Below are 21,422 nucleotides of genomic sequence, written 5' to 3' on the forward strand. Positions count from 1 at the left end.
TGCAACACATAACAACTAATAGGCCCAACTTAAGAAATCCCCCTTTATACCAAATAAAATACATGACCCAACAAAAAGTTAATTGGTGTAGATGTCCATCAAAATCAAATTCCCAGCCCAAGTAAAATAATTCCCAAGAGCAGGCCCCATCAAACAAATTAGTAGCCCAAGGCCCAAAAAGCCCTTTTCTCTTATTTATTCTCACAATTTCCAAATCAACAGACACCAAACTCTCGTCTTCTTCGCCTTCACCGCAACACTGCCCCTCCGTTACCGTCCGTTGCGGAAACTCGAGGCATTCATCGCTGCCGATTTCAGCATCGTGGCGCCCTCCAATGCTGCCAGAGCCTCTGGCAGCACATTCACCCAGATAAGTTTCTCTCTCCCCTTCAAAATAATTTACTGTTTTTCTTTTTCAGTTCTAAGCTACCTTCCAAAATTAGTCTTTATTCATTTATGATAAATTTTTTATGAGAGATGTTAAATACTCTTATGTATTTCCTCCGTCCCAATGCATGTTGTTTTGTGAGTTATTGAAAAGAAAGTAGCTTAAGAGAGTGAATAAAATAGAGATAATGTTATTAGGATTTTAAGAAATGTTTATTAATGTTTTATTGTTAATGGGACAATTCAAAAATGAAAATGGTTCTATTTCTAGGAAGGGAGAGTGTATAAACTTTGAAAATTTATTTTTGTTCCATGGTAATTTTATTGACATTAACTCTATTAATGAAGAAGCAAGGCAACTAAATATGTACCATGTGTTACTATAAAAATGAAATTTAGTACTCCTTTTGAGTCCTATTCCTCTTTGGAATGTTCCAACTAAGTTGAGTCATTTCCTTTTTTTTAACAACAAAACAAAACATCTGATTACTCTTACTTTATTCCACTATGTACTTTAATCTCTCTTTTTCTTTCCTATTTAATTCCTCTCTCCTACTTTTCAAAACAAGTTCTTAATCTCTGTGCCCAAAAATTATGTCTCAAACTTAACTGGGACGAAGGGAGGACTACTATATGATTTTTCTAGAGAAAAATAAATAACATTAAAAAATGAACTCGAGTCCATTCTCAAGACAAACAAGTTTAATAAATAAAGACTGTTTTGTTCCTATATTACTATACTAACTAAACAATAAAAAAAATTATGTAACAGAGTATATTAATCTTCTACTCATATTATATAATCCAAGTCACTGTTAAGGTTGAACAGTTTTTTATTGAACCAAATTTTGAGTAGTTATCTCCTCAAATATGGAGATAATTTTTAGATATCAATTAGTTTATTTTTAGATTGATTTCGTTTATAACAAGGAGGTCATTTTGTAAATCGTTTTTAGTTTATATGCATTCAAATCCTTTTTATGATAAAAAACAATCTTAAATGACTTTTGTGTTATAAAACCTATCCTTTCATCTTTTAACTAATGATTGAAATTTGATCTCTACTGATACTAGAGAAAGTGATTTTTTGTAGAAAACCTATCCTTACATATGATAGTGATCATATGTAAGTACTATCTAGGTCCTTTAGAAAAATGATTGTTTGTAGAATGATACTAGAGAAAAAAGTTTGCTAATATAGAAGGTTTTTAATTTGAAGAGTTGGAGTCATATGAAAATAGTTGTTATTTTTAAAAGATGGAGGTATTATGTTTATTTGATTGTAAAACCACGACTACAAGAATTGAAATACAAGAAAAAGAAAAAGGAAAGCATATTAGAATGAATGGCTCTGGAGCTCTTTAGTTGCATATCTTATCCATTTCTTTACCTTAGTTATCTCTGCCTCAATTATTCATTTCCATTCCTAAACCATAACCCTTCTCTCTGAAACAGTTCTCAGCACAAAGAATGGAAGAAGTTGCCGCCGCCGCCATGCTTCAAGTTCTATTTCAAAACCTGATCGAGTATTCCAGGGATCAGGTCTCACTTGTTCGAGGTTTCAGAAATGAAGCAGAACAGTTAACTCGGACTCTGGGGATGATCCAGACATTCTTGAGAGATGCGGATATGAGCTCCGTCTCCGGTGAGGCTGTCAAGAAGTGGCTCACGGATCTCGGAAACATGGGGTTCGATGCTGACAACGTTTTGGATGAAATCAAATATCATCAACTCTCCAAACAAAGCAAGGCTATGATTTCCATCAAATCCATGAAACAAAAGGTATTCTCACTCTGTCTTCATATTTCACGTGCTCGAAGTATGGCTCTTAGAATCCAACGAATCAATGGCAAATTGGATTCCATTAACAAAGGGGCTGCCGAACTTGGCCTCGTCGGGAGACTTGCAGCTGCTGTGCCCACTTTGCCTGATGTTGCTCGTGAAACGGTCTCATTTAGTCTTGATCCAGTTTTTATTGGAAGAGATGAGATGAGGTCAGAAATAGTTGAACAGCTTACCGCTTGTATCACAACTGATGAACCTATTTCTATCCTTGCCATTGTGGGAATGGGAGGATTTGGGAAGACAACTTTGACTAGGAAAGTCTTCCATCTTCTCAAAGAAAAGAATCTGTTTGGATACATATTTGGGTGCATGGTTCTCGAAATTTTGATCCACTCATTCTTTTCAACAAAATCCTCAAAAGATTGACTTCTCCAGATCAAGTCGAAATTGGGGATAAGGAAGATGTTTTGGAAAAACTTGACGATGTTTTAAAAGATAAAACATATCTACTTATTCTTGATGATATTTGGAATGAACATGTTCTCACATGGGAAGAATTTTTTCATCCCTTGTTGCGTGTTAGTTCTATGAAAGGTAATGCGATTGTTATTACCACCAGAAGTATGGACGTCGCTTCAATTATGAAACCACTCCATACACATGAGTTGCAAATGTTATCAAATGAAGATTGTTGGTCAATTATCAAAGAAAAAGCCTTTGGAAAAGGGAATGTTCCTTCAGCATTTGAGGCCTCTGTAATTAAGATTGCCGAAAAATGTAAAGGTTTGCCATTAGCTGCTAGCGTAGTTGGTGGGGGTACTGTATGGTAAATCTGAAGAAAAATGGCACTCGATCAAACAGAATTGGCTTTCACGCAGTGATGAAAATGAGATCGCACAGATATTGAAGTTGAGTTTTGATAATTTGTCTCTACCATCGCTCAAAAAGTGTTTTGCATATTGTTCGATTTTTCCTAAAGGTTACAAAATTAAAACACAGAATCTGATTGAGTATTGGATGGGCGAAGGATTTTTTGAAGCTGATGGAAGCAATGAAATGGAAGCAATGGGAGAAGATTTTATCAATGTTCTTCTACGCAACTCTTTACTGCAAATTGCAGAAAGAGATGTTTATGGAAATGTGGAAAGTTGTGTGATGCATGATCTTCTGCATGATCTCGCAACTTCTATTTTAAGAGGTTCTTTTAGGGAAGATGAAATTACCCGAGTTCGGTACGTGTTTCTCAAAGATGATTCAAGTGCTGTTCTAAAAAATAATGCAAAATATTTACGCACATTACTGTTCAAGGATAAAATCAATGGAAACATGTTCTCAAACTTCGAATCTCTTCATGTTTTAACTTTTGGAAGTCGGGAAGTTGAAGAGTTGTCAAATGAGATCAAGAAGTTGATACATTTGAGAGTTCTTGATATTGAACAAACATCTATTGAATATCTTCCTGATTGGATTGGTGAACTTTTTCACTTGCAGACATTAAGAGCGTGTAGTTATCGTCTAAAGCAACTTCCAAGTACTTTGAAGAACTTGAGAAACTTAAGGCATCTTTATATTGAGGAAAATGTAGAGTTGTCTGCTGAGATTGGTCTGTTAACTTCTCTCAGGACCCTAAAAATTTTTAGGGTGGGCGACAAGAATGGTTACAAAATTGAAGAGCTCGGAAGTTTGAATTGTCTCAAAGGAAAACTGCAAATTGATAACCTTGAAATGGTTCGTAACAAAGAAGAGGCTGAGAAAGCAAATCTATCTAACAAGCCAAAATTATTGGAGTTGTATTTGGGATGGAAGATCGGTAGACAAGGTGAAACTACAAATGATGAGAATGTGCTGGAAGGCCTCCAACCTCACTCTCGTCTGAAGAATTTGGTGATTTCTGGATTTGGAGGCAGAAGCTTTCCTTCATGGACTCGGAATATGGAAGTTGATGATGTAGGTCAAGGTTCTAGGCTACCACTTACCAAGTTGGTTAAGATAACACTTTCCGACTGCTCAGAATGTGAAGAAATCCCAATGTTTGGGCAGTTGCTAAATCTCAAGTGTCTTCGGTTGTACAAATTGAGGAATGTGAAGTCCATAAATTCTTCATTCTATGGATCAGTGAATGATGAGACACGTACTGTTTTCCCAGTGCTAGAAGAGCTCGTGTTGAAAACCTTGCCTAAGCTCACAGTGTTGAAGGGAATAGAATCAGTGGGTGCAAGTGCTGTCAGTGTATTTCCTCACCTTCAACATTTGACGATCGAGGATTGCGGTGTGTTGACGCGTTTTCCTACCCATTTCTGGTCGTCCCTCAAATGTTTGAATATTTTTCGTAATCGCAGCTATAAGCCTTTGGCAGATATATTTCAAGCGAAATTAACGTTGTTAACAGAGCTTTGGATAGATGTAATAGATGATGTAGAAAGTCTCCCAGATTGGCTATTCTATAGTAATCCCAATCTCTCAAAGTTCACTATAGAGCAGTGTTCCAATTTGAGAGAAATACCAGCTGGTCTAGGCACCCTCAATTCTTTGAAAGAGTTGCGCATAACGGATTGCCCAAATCTGAAACGGATAGGAGATCTTGGCGTTAACAATCACAAGAAAGTCTCAGATCCCTTACAACTTTGCAGATCAGTGCATGCAAGGCTTTGCTGTATCTTCCATGTGAAATGATAGGATCCTCACTCAAGAATTTGGGGTTGGAGGATTTATGTAGCCTAGAGAATCTACCCGAAATAATTGCCCGTCTCCCAAAATCCCCCCGTCTAGCACGTTTGACAATTACTGGTGTTCCTCAGTTCACGACGACTTGTTTTGTTGAGATTCATCATCCTTTTAGTAGCTTGGCATGGTTAAACATAGATGTTAGTGTGGGGGGATTAATGGAGACTGTTAATGGCATATTGCAAGGATGCTGCTCACTTATTCGCTTACAATTGAAGGGGATGGAAAGTTGGGAAAATCTGCCGGAATCAATTCAACATCTCACTTCTCTTTATTATTTAACCTTGGAGAATTTTGGAATAGTAGAGTTATCTGAATGGTTGGGGAACTTCTCATCTCTAAGGCAGTTGTATATACGAAATTGTAAGAAGTTAAGGCGTCTACCCTCTGCGGATGCAATGCGGCGCCTCACTGAATTAGACACCTTAAGTATTGAGGGATGCCCAGAAATATGTATTGAAGAAGCAAGTGATGCAGCTGATTCTCAATGGACCAACATTTCCCATATCCCCTATATCAGAATTGATGGACGCCGGATCGGTGAGTTTGAATATCTTTCTTGGTTTGTATTTTATAAAGGCATATATTGGTTCCTAAAACCTTAAACTTTAGCCAAATTTTGTTATTTCCCACAAAAACTTTAAAATTGGTCTTAAATATCACAACTAATTAACATTCTGTATGTTATTTCCCAATCCAACCCAAGCAAGATATCTTTGCTGAAAAACATATTATAGGGTAAGAGTGAAATATATCTATAATTTTTTTTATCACTTTTTAAGTTTGTGACATGTAGGATAAATAATGCACATAAGTTAGTTGGATATACTGATTGACCTACTCTTATAAATAACAAACAAAATGTAAAATTTATGATATTTAAGACCAATTTTAAATTACGTGGGGAATACCAAAATTTGGTCAAAGTTTATGATTTTAAGAACCAATATCCCTCTTATAAACGGTTGCATGTCTATATCCTCGTCACCACCAGATTACCTTCACTTTATTAATTTATAGGAACAATTGCATATGTACATTTTTGTAAACGATCTACCCCCATAATCATGACTAATGCCTCCAATCCCAAAGCTGGTAAATATAATTACACCTTTGTCAAAGTTCTAATTTTCAGAAATTCTCTCTACTAAAAGCTTACTCATTCTATGTCTCACAGAAAATATGACATTGAGTTGTTTTGATTTCGGTACTACTAGGTTGGAGCCGGTCTTTTCAATGTAAATATCCAATTTTATCTCATTATTTTAGGATTTTAATTAAAATGTCTCATCCTAATTGTAATTGCAAAAAAATAACATCTTGTTCGGTTTAAAATGTCTCGCGGTTGAATTTCTTTAGCAATTACCTTAGGGTGAACATTTTCTTTAAAACATTAAAGTTATAGGACAAAATTGAATATTTAGATAAGTTGCATACTTAATCCCAAAATAGTTCCTCACACCGAGATATTACATGTAATATATGTTGAGTAATTTTTTCACAATTTACATTGAAAAGATATTTCTGTTTAGTTGGATACTAGACTAAAGTCCAAAATGGATTTCATAAATTAGCTCAGAAATTTTTTTGTTCCTCCTCATTAAGTGTTTTAGCTTTTGGTTCTAGACAATGTGTTTTGATTGTTAATTTATGACAAAATAGTTAATTATTGACTAAAACACAGTGTCTAGGACCAAAAGCTAAGTGTAAGACCAAATATGGTTTTTGTGCAAAGGAACGAGATCAATTTTAGGATCAAATTAGAACCACAAGTATTTTTGAGCAAAGTTATGACACCAATTTTAGACTTTGTCTTATATCTACCATGTTTTATGATCTATTCTATTATACCGGGTTGTCCTGGTCAGTATTTACTTAATTTTATCTATGTTTTTTGTTTATATTATATGTGTGTTCTCTTTAATGGAAATTAGTGGATGGTATATATTCTTCACTCTTTTAACATATTTTGTTAGGTGGATAACTTTTCTCGGCTCTATTCCCACCCTTCACATCCAATTTATGATAATAATATCGTGTTGTATTAACGTGATAATGTTTTTCCATGTTTTCCCACTCAGAAAGCATGTGATAAAAGTTTGGCGTGATGATAATATGCAATTTTTTTTCTTTTTTCTTATGAAAAATTTAACAATATGCATTTCTATCTCTATGGTTTGTGGTAGATGCTGCTTTTGGATACTAATTTTGGAATTGGATGTAAGTTCTTAGTCGAAATTGAGATTAGGAGTTAGGACTCATTTAGCTAGAAATGATCTTTAGGTTTATGATTATGAAGAAATAAATATGCAGATTTTTTGTGTTCTGATTGGAAAAATTCCAAATAAAATGTTGTTTAAGTGTTTGTTTAAATAATCTAGTATTCCCTCCGTCCCACCTCAAGTGATCAACTTTTCATTTTGGGTTGTCCCACCTCAAGTGATTGATTTCCTTTTATAACTAAAAACAAAACTTCAACCATCTCTTACTTTATTCTCTCTTCCTTACTTTATTCTCTCTTTATCTCCTACTTTTTCCTCTCTCATACTTTACTCTTCTCTCATACTTTACTCTCTCCACTTTAATTCAATACATATCATTTTCTTAATTCCCGTGCCGAAAAGAAATCCATCACATGAGATGGGACGGAGGGAGTACTTTTATTATAGCTAAAACGTTTATTATTTTTAGGTGCAAAATTGTTTTCTCATAATACCATAATTTAATTACATTTTAATAAAGTATATCGATATTTTTAATGAAAAATGAACTTATAGGTAGTGAGCTACTAAGTTTTTTAATACTCCTATATTTTAATGTGATTTGCTATTGTGTCATGGTCTTGTTTACTTGTTCTTTAACTTTCTGTTATCTAAGGGATGGTTCTGAATGGCCTAAGATTATTGCAAGAATTCTGATTCTCAAAGAACATGTATGAACTTGTCAACTTGCATTGTTTCGATTTAATTGCTACTGGTTTGGAGCTAGTATATTCAGTAGATCAACTTACAAAGTTAAGTTGCACACACTTAATCCCAAAATGACTAATCTAACACTACTTTGTCACTATCTGTTTTGTGTTTTATATAGATCGTGATGAAGTGGAAAGCAGAAGGAAAGGTTCGTGTTTGAGTTTGAGTTGCTTCTAAAGAATGAGGAGGTGGAGGAGTGTGTGCCAATTAATTTTCTTCAACTTGATGTCATCATTCTTCAAATTCCCAACGGTAAGATTCAGTTTCACTAACAATCCCCTATTCTTTGATTGTTTTCATAAGATTGCAGAGTGTGGACATATATATTGATATATGTAGTCATGCGGTAGCACTTTCGTTGGACTTAGCTAGGTTGTGTCTTTGTTGTGGTGGTGGTGTTGTTGAACTCTTCCTCATCGTTATTTGGTTGGAGCATTTAATTTATCAAAAAATATATACTATATATAACATTTGTTTAATACAAAATCTCTAATTCTAGTCATGTTATTTCATATGTTTTCCTCCACCTCTTCACACTGTGAATTGCAAATTTAAATTTCCCAACAGGTTTGTAAATGTTTGCGTTGTGTCTTTCTCATGCCGTAAAGTGGTGGCAGAAGAAGATGAAGCAAAAGACTTGTGTTAGAGCAATGTCCGAATTTGCTTACCAACAAACTTTGACGGTTGTACTCATTTTATCCTTGTTTGTTGCATGAAAATTGTAAAATGTAAGGTATTTTAAGATGTTTGGATTGGTTTTGTTGTTGTAATTTATCAAACAAGATCCTATGTTTTGTAGTTATATCATGGTCTTTTGTCTTACTACTAGATTATTGTCACTTGTAATTACTGATGGATTCTGACTCAACTTATTTTAACACAAATGATACCCGCAAGTGTACGGGGTTAGTGTGGCAATTAGCAAGCAAGAGTATTGATGCAAAACGTATAGAGAAATTGACTGAACGGAGAAAAAATTCAAAGAAACCTTAGTTTCAATGAAAACGAAATATTATTATCAAAATTCAACCGTGGCCCAAAACAAAAGCAACGCTATTTATAAGCGTCTAAAAAAATCCTAAATGTTCATAAGGAAATTAAACAGAAAATTAAAAATTAAAAATAAGCCCAAAAAAACAGTAAATTGCAGTTTTCGCCCCCTAAACGATGTCAGATGGCCAAAATCCATCGTCCGTCATCGCGACTTAGTCGCGATGAGTTCGATCCCAAATTGCGTTTCGCATGTACCGTGCGAATTTCAAATCAATCTGACACCGCCAGTTTTTGCCCGATTTCTACGGTGAAACTGCATCATACTCCCCCTCTTGAAAAAGACTCGACCTCGAGTCTGCTTCATCTGCCGCTGCCACCACTTCATTCATGTCAACTGCTTCATCCTCACTACCACCTTCATATGGAGATAAATTAGCAACATTGAAGGTAGCTGACACATTATACTGACCTGGCAAATCCACCTTATATGCATTATCATTTATCCGTTTCAGGATACGGAAAGGACCATCCGCCCTCGGCTGTAACTTTCCCCAACGCCCTCCTGGAAAATGCTCCTTTCTCAAATGAATCCAAACTAAATCACCCTCCTGAAAAACCACCTTCTTCCGTCGCCTATCAGCTCGCAGTTTATACTTGTCATTCTGCTGGATAATGCGCTGTCTCACTTGCTCATGCAGCTCCCGAATCTGCTTAGCGTGTTCTTCTCCATCGGAGGAGCTAAAGTGTTCAGTGATGGGAATAGGTGTTGGGGTTTGGTGCCCCTTGCACAGCGGAAGACTTGTACAAACAAATAAATCAGACACGGATCTATTTGACTGATTATGCGATTAATCAATTCACATGTTAAACACATAATTGCATGCTAGAACGCAAATAATTCATGCTTATAGAAAGTAAATCCTAAAACATGAATATTACGGTTTAAAGTTACCGATTTGATTCTCCAAATATCGTCGATTGGTCGCGCCTTCTCCACGTGATGATCTTCAATACTAGACCACGGATCTTCTGACTAGTTCCCGAACTGTATCTCGATATCAGGGTGGGCTGATCTTATCAAAATACTAGGATTCGAATAAAGAAGACAGAAGAAATCCTTTTGGGAAAAGGAGTGGAATTCGAAAATTCCTACAGCTGGGGAGCTGAAATTTTCGAAAATTACAAATATGAAAATGTGATAATTCTGTCTCCTTTATTCTCCTATTTATATTAAGTTCCTTATGGGCACAGACAGGGATCTATGGAAGGTTTTGGATATGGGCTCGCCCAATTAGCTTTTTACTAATTAAATTGAACCCCAATTTAATATAAGCTTATATTGGAATATTACGAGCAGTCACTACAGAAGTAATATTGCACTCCCCATCCAAATCCGAAATTACAAGTAATCCGGGTTTCCATTATTTATATTATTTATTTCCCGCGCTTAAGATATAAATGTCCATTAATTAATTAATGTCTGCTATGGACTTAATTAATTAACATCTTATTAATTCCAAGAGTGGACTTAGCAAGAAACACTTATTTATTATTCATAGAGTAATAAACTCCAACTGGCCAGTTTCCGAATAATAAAACCTTGTTCAAGCTCCTCTTGAGGACATTATCAAACGAGACTCACCTCGCGCACGATTCAACATAATAGCAATCCTAGCACCGCTAGATATTAATCACCACTACCCAATATATCAGGATGATTGGGTTGCGAAAAACCCGCACCATTTGATAAGTCAAAGTAGTGCATAATCAATATCGTATGCTCAATGCTAACGTATGTAGATTAAGAAATAGTTATTTATCAAGACCTAGTCTTTCAGTAGATAGCATAAAGACACGTCTTGCTGTTAGATCCATTCAGTGCTATACCACACCAACGTCATCTTATTTCAGTAAGGCTTAGAAATAATCGGACTGACATTGCAACCTTTCACGATAGGTAGTCTAAGCCTATCTGGGTTGTGAAATTCTTCTTTTTCTTTTGCAAAGCATTGCATAGAACCGACTGTGTTACCTTAAAGTGGACGACGCCCACAACCAGTCTACTAAGCAAAAGACTTAGACTTTGTTTGCTTCTTATACATTTAAATGTTTATAAAACATCTTATAAATGCATAAGCAAACACAATGTAATAATATACTGATTCTATTCGTGCGAAACTGCTCGAATAATACTGAATCGGGTTAAAAGTGGATTATAGAGTTTTACGTATACAAGCAAGATTCTATTCGAGCGAAACTGTTCGAAACATGCTTTTCAGTATACCAAACCTAACAATCTCCCACTTATACTCAAAACATGCTTTCGAGTATACCCACTGCCAAAAACTCTCCCACTTATACACAAAGCAGGTATTGGTACTAGATATATCGAACCACCATTCATTTCACGTCATGTTTGAACATGTTGCCACAAAGGCATTGTATGTGAAAAATCTGCTTGGTTGTTCTCTGATCATATCTTTTCCACCATAATGTATTTGCTGCGTACTTGATCTTTAATTAATTTCATCTCTCTACGTGATTGCTTAGCTTTATTAGATCGTGTGTCCCTTGAGTTAGCCTTTACTAGAGTCATACTCCAAATGTAATACTCATAGGCATACTCAAACTTATGATTAAAGCTATTAGGAAGATACTCCTAAGGTAAACACATTTTCAGAGGATGACTTACTCGATCACTGATTAGTCATAAAACTAAGTCAGTGTAACCCCAAGGACATTACATGAATGACTGGTAAACTAGAATATAGTTACTAGTCTTTCTCAAGCACTAGGGTATATTCATTACCTCAATCAAAATCCTTTGCCATGGTTAATATGATATATACTTGCAATGCATAAGCACAACTAATATCAAACTTAGTACACATTATAGCATATATGAGACATCTATCTCCAACACTAGTCTCATTATTCTTAATCTCACTAAGCGTCAAACGACACTTGGCTAGAGACAAGACAATTCCATCTTGAGAGGTATAAACCTTTTCATTGAATTTCTAATGCTTAAATGTTCCAAGCAATGTGTAGATATAGGATTCCTAAGAGAATGTCAACATTCTTTCTAGCATCTTAAAAGAACTTAGATGCTTAAGAATGTAATTAGTTTCTCTTAAATCACTTATCTTAAACTGGGTAGACGACCAGTTTCCTACGCCAGATGCCAATCTTAGTTGTTTGCAACTTTTGTAGATTTCATCATCGTAGAGTACCAAAAATACCATATGTAATGTACTTTCAACTTCCTTGTGCTTATAGCACTGATAAGGACACAAGTCAAATTCCAAATATTTGACCATTTGATTAAACACATATACTCTGATTTAGATGCTTGCCTAAGACCATGAAGGTCTATATAAGCTTCCAATCATGTGTTTCTTGCCCTTAATTACATATATCCATTAGAATGTTCTAGTAGATGATTTCCGCAAGACTTCTATTTATAAAAGGCTGTCTTGACAATCATAATACATACATTCTAATTTATGTAAGTTCTAATAGACAATATGATCGATTAAATCCTGGCACAATGATAGCGAGAAGATAATTCTCATTGGGCATAACCCATTGTCATTGTCTAGCCATTTGAGATCCACATTTACACTTGCAAAGATACTTACTCCCACTGACTGACACAGCCTGTAGGTAGTATTGCAATTCTTGTAAAATATGTTGTTTATCATAGATTGTAATATGGAATCTATCACCTTTTCAAAGATGATTATCCAAATTAACCAATACTACATTGTAGTTAAAGGGATTATGTTCAAGTTAATCTAAGACTGAGTCTTACGACACTCTTAGACCCATGAATTTGTTGTGTTCCAGTGGAACGCTCCCACTACGACATGGTTCTTACAATCTTAGGTACTGAAGTTGATTTTATTAGTGCAAAAGTTTCTAATGGTATGACTTCTTGGTAATGTGGAAAATCTGATATCTCTCTCTTTATTTTGAGAGTCATCACGCTGTTAGGCTTGTAGTTCATCTCATGATCTTCATACAAGAATTATATCTTTGAAGATTACAGAACTTATAATCTTACATCATTTGGGACAAACCTTAAAACATGTCTCAGTACACAACTCCAATTTCTTGGACACTTTTCCAACACATGTTGGAACAACATTACACCTTGAGATGTGCTAGACTAGAGACGCTCTAGTCCACAACTCGTGTTTTGTAGAAGGTACTGATGTTGGTAGTTTCTTTAATGTTTATCCCATCAATGATAAGATCTTAATGAGCACAACTCATCACTTAATCAAACTTGTCTTAGAAAGATTTCGATTCCTTCTTACATAACTATCCCATTCATTAGATGAATGCTTGGATTCGTTAATGGAGATTAGACTCCCACTACTGATCATAACCCTTTGCTCGTCTCCTTGTGGTGCAAACCATTGAGACTTGCTAGTCTTTCTATGTTGCACTTCTATAAGTATTCTGAATCTCTTGAAAAATCAAATGATTCTAACTCATAGTGCATCAAATAGACTTTCTCAACTCTCAAGCTATTTAACGAAATGTTAAAATCTTGATAGTCTAGATCAGTTCGAACAATTGCTAAGTATTTTCTTGGCCTTATGACTAAGAGCCATAAATACCTTATCATTCAATGATTAAGAAGTTGATGTGTTGTTGAATCCTCAACCTTGTCGCACTTATATTATTTTAATACTATGATGCCTTAAGCATCAACCATAAAACAATAGTTGAGCATTAATAGCTCCCACTGCAACAAAAACCTAACTGGATCAAGATCTCTTACTTAGAAGTTGCATTGTCATGTAAGTCACTGTCCTTCTATAAAATAGATCAATCCAACTCACAAAGCATCTTTTCTCGCTTTAAACAAACTTTGACGACAATTCAGGCTCTCCCATTTCCATATCTAGTCTTTTGTTCAAATGAACTAGGACTTAAGAAAATGCAGCCTTTATGAATTCATCATCTATCATGTTACTTTCCTCTAACAGTAATATAACGACTATTATTCTGAAGATTTTCTACTTTTCAGTTAAACCTTCTTGTAGTCATTTCTTATTACTTTAGGCGATGACTTGTGTGTCAGAAACTATTTGAGTGATCAAAAGATCCTCAAAACATTCTGTCACTCTAGGATATTCCAATCGAATCGTCTTGACAGATTCTATTTATATCCATCTTTCATCGTCATTAACCAAGACTTGTCGAGCTACTTAAAAGGAAAATAGCTTGACCTTATTCCTCAAAGAGCTTGTCAAGTACATGCATAATGCATTCTCGAACATTCTTCGTGGAATTATGTCGAGGAAATGGAGGACATGAATCATTGAGTATAAACTCCAAGCTTTCAGCGATGAGAATCTTATCCATTTTTATTTCCGGTCTACTTAATTTAGGCATTCGAGTTTACTTTCTTTAAGGATCGCAGACAAATATTAAATGACATAATGAAGATTTGGCAAATAAACTTATTATCACATACTCATGCTCAATACATAATCGCAAATAACCACAAAACAATTATGTATCTTGCAACTGTAAAATTAAAATTTTGTACCCTCAAGCAGAGGTCAATACGCATTAAAATTTTAGCAATTTTACTGGTCACAACACCGACGAATAGTCCAGAGACCGCAGCACGACATGGCCGCCAAATGATGCCTAAGCTCGACCATCAGATTTAGCATTACAGAATCTTGTTTCTACAACACACTCCCATAACAATGCTCATGTGCTGATAACAAAACCAAGCTATCTCATAAATTCTGTTTGAACTTCTGAAACTATTAATTTCTTAGGATTATTGTCCCCACAGCATGGGTGGCGATAATATTAGAAACTACTTTCTAGTTCATACTATTTATATTTGAGAAGTCTGCCCTTATGAACTTGCTATTTCTTAGGATTATTGTCCCCACAGCATGGGTGGCGATAATATTAGAAACTAGCTTTATAAATTTGCAAACCAACCGATGGAGACCGTATACAACGCACTTGTTGTAATCATCACTTAGATATTTTTATATGGTTTTTGCATAATTATCACATAAGCAGATAAAGCAGATAATCCACTTGAAATAGATAAACACCAAATAAACAGATAAATCCATTTAATGCATGACATTTAAACACACATGATAATTATCGAAAATTATTTAATCTAGTCAAGGGAGAATCAATTAAATAATTAAGTTTTATCTTGGATAATAATTATCCAAATTCATTTAGGATTTATCAAGATAGTGTTAACTATCTAAATCCATTTAGGATTATTCTAGATTTTATTTCGATAAAATCAAATCCTTCAATTCAAGATAACGTTGATCTACGATTATCATTATTTAAATCACACTAGGATATTACTAAATAGAAACAATCCCATCATAATCCATAAGATAAAAATAAAATCCTATCAACCAAGATTTATACAAATCTTAATACTATTTAGAATAGATATCTAGAATATATCAAACATTGCTTAGGATTTCTTAGACAAACAAATTTATCTAAATTCAATTAAATAAGGATTTTCTTATATATCATTAACATCCTAATCTATCTAGGATATATATCCAAAAGATAAGGATAACTTGGATTAACACTTATTTTAATCCATCTAGGATTTGTCTTAATAGAATTAAATCTATTCAAATCCATAGGATAAAATAAATTAATATTAATATTATTCCTAATCCATCTAGGATTTAATCTTGGAGTAAATCCATATAAATCCATAGAATTAGATAATATTATATTATCATTGTTCAAATCTATCCAAGATTTATCTAGGAACAAATCCATACAAATCTATAAGATAAGAATAAAATATTACATTATCACTATCCAAATCCATCTAGAATTTATCTATGAATAAATTCATATAAACTCATAGGATAAGAATAAAATAATATTTTACTATCTAAATCCAACTAAGATTTGTATAGGAATAAATCCATACAAATCCATAGAATATAGATAAAAACTTAGATTATTATTTTCCAAATATAACTAGGATTCATCTAGGAATAAAATCCATATAAATCCATTTAAACAAGGAAAGAATCTAATTAATCCGTGATTTAATTTATAAATTAAATCTTATATAATATATAAAATCCACAAGATATATTCAAGTCTAATTTCTAATTAATCTTGAATACTTTCCAAAATTAATTGCAAGGGTTAGGAAACCCTAATCAAATTTGGAAAGCGAAGTCACGGAACGAGGCCAAGCGACATAGAACTCGAATCCGGGAAACTGCCCGCGAAGGACTCCCACTCGAATCACAGCCGTTGATGCTCGTCCTACGTAGGCATCGCGCTGCTGTGCGCTCTCCGCCGTCGAGCACAGCCGCTGCTGCCCGGAACTCCACGTACAGCGGCTGCTGCTGGACATCTCCGACGCTGCTGCGGCGATGTTGCAGCTCCGGCACTGCTGCTATTTCTGCGACGTCGCCTTCGCAGCGGCTGCAACAACCGCTTCCTCCGAGCCCGGAAACTGCCCGAAAAGGGCTCCCACTCGAAAAGCTGTCGCCACCGGAAGACTCCTGTCACGCGCAGACATTCGCTGCTGCGCGCTCAGCCGCTGCTCTCCATAGCCGCCGGCGTTGCACATGGCAGACCGCCGTCCTCGGCCGCTGGAGTGTTCGGGCTGTCAAGACTGCACCCGCTGTGCCGCATCGCACAAACTGCCTAGTCCGAAAGCTTGGGCTGTCGACGCAGCCTACCCAGCGTGCTATTTCGCCCGCTGCTTCGTCATCGCAAACACCAAATTAATTACGGTGCTTGAAAACTTTCAGCACAAGAAATTCTCGTGATCAGCCGTGATCACAATTCCTTGTTTTTGAACTCAATGTAATCATGAATTTTCAGAATAAATTCTTGATGAATTCTAAATTAATCACATTACGAGATCACATAATGTGCATGATTAAACTTCACGCAAAAAGTTCAAACTTTGTTTACACATACGAAAGATGTAAACAGCGATCATGCATTCATAACAAATCACCTAACAGAAATTAATCCACATAATCAGAGCCAAAAATTGGCTCTGATACCAATTGTTGGGGTTTGGTGCCCCTTGCACAGCGGAAGACTTGTACAAACAAATAAATCAGACACGGATCTATTTGACCGATTATGCGATTAATCAATTCACATGTTAAACAGATAATTGCATGCTAGAACGCAAATAATTCATGCTTATAGAAAGTAAATCCTAAAACATGAATACTACGGTTTAAAGTTACCCATTTGATTCTCCAAATATCGTCGATTGCTCGCGCCTTCTCCACGTGATGATCTTCAATACTAGACCACGGATCTTCTGACTGGTTCCCGAACTGTATCTTGATATCAGGGTGGGCTGATCTTATCAAAATACTAGGACTCGAATAAAGAAGACAGAAGAAATCCTTTTGGGAAAAGGAGTGGAATTCGAAAATTCCTACAGCTGGGGAGCTGAAATTTTCGAAAATTACAAATATGAAAATGTGATAATTCTATCTCCTTTATTCTCCTATTTATATTAAGTTCCTTATGGGCCCAGACAGGGATCTATGGAAGGTTTTGGATATGGGCTCGCCCAATTAGCTTTTTACTAATTAAATTGAACCCCAATTTAATATAAGCTTATATTGGAATATTACGAGCAGCCACTACAGAAGTAATATTGCACTCCCCATCCAAATCCGAAATTACAAGTAATCCGGGTTTCCATTATTTATATTATTTATTTCCCGCGCTTAAGATATAAATGTCCATTAATTAATTAATGTCTGCTATGGACTTAATTAATTAACATCTTATTAATTCCAAGAGTGGACTTAGCAAGAAACACTTATTTATTATTCATAGAGTAATAAACTCCAACTGGCCAGTTTCCGAATAATAAAACCTTGTTCAAGCTCCTCTTGAGGACATTATCAAACGAGACTCACCTCGCGCATGATTCGACATAATAGCAATCCTAGCACCGCTAGATATTAATCACCACTACCCAATATATCAGGATTATTGGGTTGCGAAAAACCCGCACCATTTGATAAGTCAAAGTAGTGCATAATCAATATCGTATGCTCAATGCTAACGTATGTAGATTAAGAAATAGTTATTTATCAAGACCTAGTCTTTCAGTAGATAGCATAAAGACACGTCTTGCTGTTAGATCCATTCAGTGCTATACCACACCAACGTCATCTTATTTTTAGAAATAATCGGACTGACATTGCAACCTTTCACGATAGGTAATCTAAGCCTATCTGGGTTGTGAAATTCTTCTTTTTCTTTTGCAAAGCATTGCATAGAACCGACTGTGTTACCTTAAAGTGGACGACGCCCACAACCAGTCTACTAAGCAAAAGACTTAGACTTTGTTTGCTTCTTATACATTTAAATGTTTATAAAACATCTTATAAATGCATAAGCAAACACAATGTAATAATATACCGATTCTATTCGTGCGAAACTGCTCGAATAATACTGAATCGGGTTAAAAGTGGATTATAGAGTTTTACGTATACAAGCAAGATTCTATTCGAGCGAAACTGTTCGAAACATGCTTTTCAGTATACCAAACCTAACAATAGGCACCAAGTCCAATGGAGTGATTGGATTGCGCCCATTAACTATCTGGAACGGACTCCTACCAGTTGTTCGATTCTGTGACTGGTTATACGCGGACTCTGCTTGTGCCAACACAAAGTCCCATTGTCGAGGACCGTCACCAACCAAACTGCGCAACAAATTCCCCAAACTTCTATTGACAACCTCAGTCTGTCCATCCGTCTGCGGGTGATATGCATTACTAAACTGAAGTTTCGACCCCATTCTTCGCCACAAAGTTCGCCAAAAATGACTTACAAACTTTACATCGCGATCAGAGGTATGAGATTTAGGAATACCATGAAGCTTGACGATCTCTCGAAAGTACAGCTGAGCCACCTGACTTGCATCAAACGTCTTACTGCAGGGGACAAAATGCGCCATTTTAGAGAACCGATCCACCACAACCATGATCGAGTCTTTCTGCCTCTGTGTGCGGGCCAGTCCCAACACAAAATCCAAGCTAATATCCTCCCATGGCGCTGTAGGTACTGGGAGAGGAGTGTATAAACCCGCATTACTGTGACGGGTCTTGGCAACATGACAGGTCCGACACCTCGCCACCAATTTAGCCACATCATGCTCCAACCGCGGCCAGTAGAAACTATTAGAAAGCAAAGATGCAGTCTTATCCTTCCCAAAATGACCTGCAAGGCCCCCTCCATGAGCCTCATCAACAATCGCGGCCCTCAATGAACAAAGTGGGATGCATAATCGGTTTCCCTTAAAAAGGAACTTGTCATGAATCTGGAACTGCTGAAAACTCCCTTTTGCACACCTTATCCAAATATCACGAAAATTAGGATCATCACGATATAGATCACCAAAAGGGTCAAATCCCACTACACGTGCCTGCATAGATGACAACAAGGCATGTCGTCGACTCAAAGCATCAGCCACTCGATTCTGCACGCCAGCCTTATGCTTAATCACAAAGTTGAACATTTGTATGAACTCCACATATTTAGCATGACGAAAATTCAATTTGTGTTGTCCTTGTATGTATTTCAGTGCCTCATGATCAGAATATAACACAAACTCCTTGGACAAGAGGTAATGTTGCCAATGGTCAAGAGTACGAACAATAGCATAAAACTCTTTGTCATAAGTAGAATACCTCTTGCGGGCGTCACACAATTTCTCAGTGAAAAAGGCAATCGGCTTCTGATTCTGACTCAATACTCCACCAATCCCAACATTCGAAGCATCACAATGCACCTCAAACGCATCATCAAAATTAGGCAAAGTCAAAACAGGGGCTTGGGTTACCTTTAACTTCAACAACTGGAATGCAGCGTCTGCCTCACTGCTCCACATGAACTTCCCACCCTTCAAACATTCTGTGATCGGCGCAATAATGCTGCTGAAATCCCGAATGAAACGGCGATAAAAGGAAGCCAACCCATGGAAACTCCGAATGTCATGAATATTAGTCGGCGTCGGCCAACTGGTGATAGCCTCAATCTTTCCCTCATCCATGCGTATGCCCTCCTTAGTAACCACATAACCCAAAAACGTTACTTCCTCCGTCAGAAAATGGCACTTCTTGGCATTGGCGTACAACTACTGCACGCGCAGCACATCAAAAACCTTCCTCAAGTGATCTAATTGTTGCTCCACCGAACTACTATAGACAAGAATGTCATTGAAATAAACGACAACAAACTGCCCAATAAATGGCCTGAAAATCTGGTTCATCAGACGCATGAATGTACTAGGTGCATTCGACAATCCAAACGGCATGACCATCCATTCGTACAACCCATCCCTCGTCTTGAAGGCCGTCTTCCACTCATCACCTGGCCTTATGAGAATCTGATGATAACCACTTCGCAAATCTATCTTTGAAAACACTACTGAACCGTGCAGTTGGTCCAATTGATCGTCGAACCTGGGGATCGAGAACTTGTACTTGATTGTGATTTTGTTGATCGCTCGGCTGTCCATACACATTCTCATCGAACCATCAGCCTTGGGCACCATTAGAGCCGGAACAACACACGGACTCATACTCTCACGGATGACCCCCTTCTCGAGCAACTGCAAGACCTGTTTCTGCAACTCCTCGTGTTCTTTAGGCCTTAAACGATACACCGCCTTATTCGGAATAGACGAACCAGGCAGGAAATCAATGCAATGTTGAATATCCCTCATAGGAGGCAAACCTGCTGGAATAGCCGCTGGTAAGACATCCTGATAGCTGCTGGGATAGCCATGTCCTCAATGTTCCCTTCGACCACCACAAGCACAAGGAAGTTTTTGGCTTCGGTCGCTGCAGCTACAAAAATAGATCTCGTCAACAAGTTACTGCTCCCAGCAATCTTATCATCCTTATTCGCGGCAGGTTCACACCTCTCGTCTGGACTGGGACACAAAGTAATGGTGGCTCCATCCTTCTTAAAGGTATACGTATTCTTGAAGCCATCATGCTTGACTTTCCGATCAAACTGCCACGGGCGACCCAACAACATATGACAGGCATCCATAGGAATAACATCACACCATACTTCATCTTGATACCGTTTCCCAATGGAAAATTGAACGAGGCAACGTTTATGGACCTTTAAGTCGCGCCCTTTAACAAGCCATGACAGCTTGTAAGGCTGAGAATGGTCCACTGTCTTCAAACCCAATTTCTCCACCATGGTTGCAGACACCACACTTTCGCAGCTACCCCTCATCAATAATCAAATTGCATACCTTCCCTTTGGTGGTGCACTTTGTATGGAATATGTTGTGCCTCAACCACTGTTCATTCTCTGCAGGAGATATGTTCAGAACACGTCGAACGACCAATGCAGGCCCACGATCTGCATAAACCAACTCGGTATCCATGTCCGACCCAGAGCCATCATTCTCAGATTCATCAAAAATAGGTGCATCATCTTCCCCAACGAATGTGACCATCTGCCTATTGGGGCAATCAGCCTGCATATGCCCAAAACC

General features: G+C 36.8%; 2 pseudogenes across 1 annotated transcript; both read left to right on the top strand.

Annotated features, from left to right (window-relative positions):
* Positions 1 to 21,422, top strand: part of LOC125188756 (tetrahydroberberine oxidase-like) — a 65,422-nt pseudogene that overhangs the window by 2,729 nt on the left and 41,271 nt on the right.
* Positions 250 to 8,690, top strand: LOC125200619 (putative disease resistance protein RGA3; annotated as a pseudogene). The gene is made up of 3 exons (XR_016135534.1): positions 250 to 5,436; positions 7,987 to 8,120; positions 8,436 to 8,690. The product of XR_016135534.1 is annotated as a putative disease resistance protein RGA3 (transcript).

The sequence above is a fragment of the Salvia hispanica genome, chromosome 2 (genome assembly GCF_029641045.1).
Source record: "Salvia hispanica isolate PSC_SH4W2 chromosome 2, Shi_PSC_v1, whole genome shotgun sequence".
NCBI lineage: Eukaryota > Viridiplantae > Streptophyta > Magnoliopsida > Lamiales > Lamiaceae > Salvia > Salvia hispanica.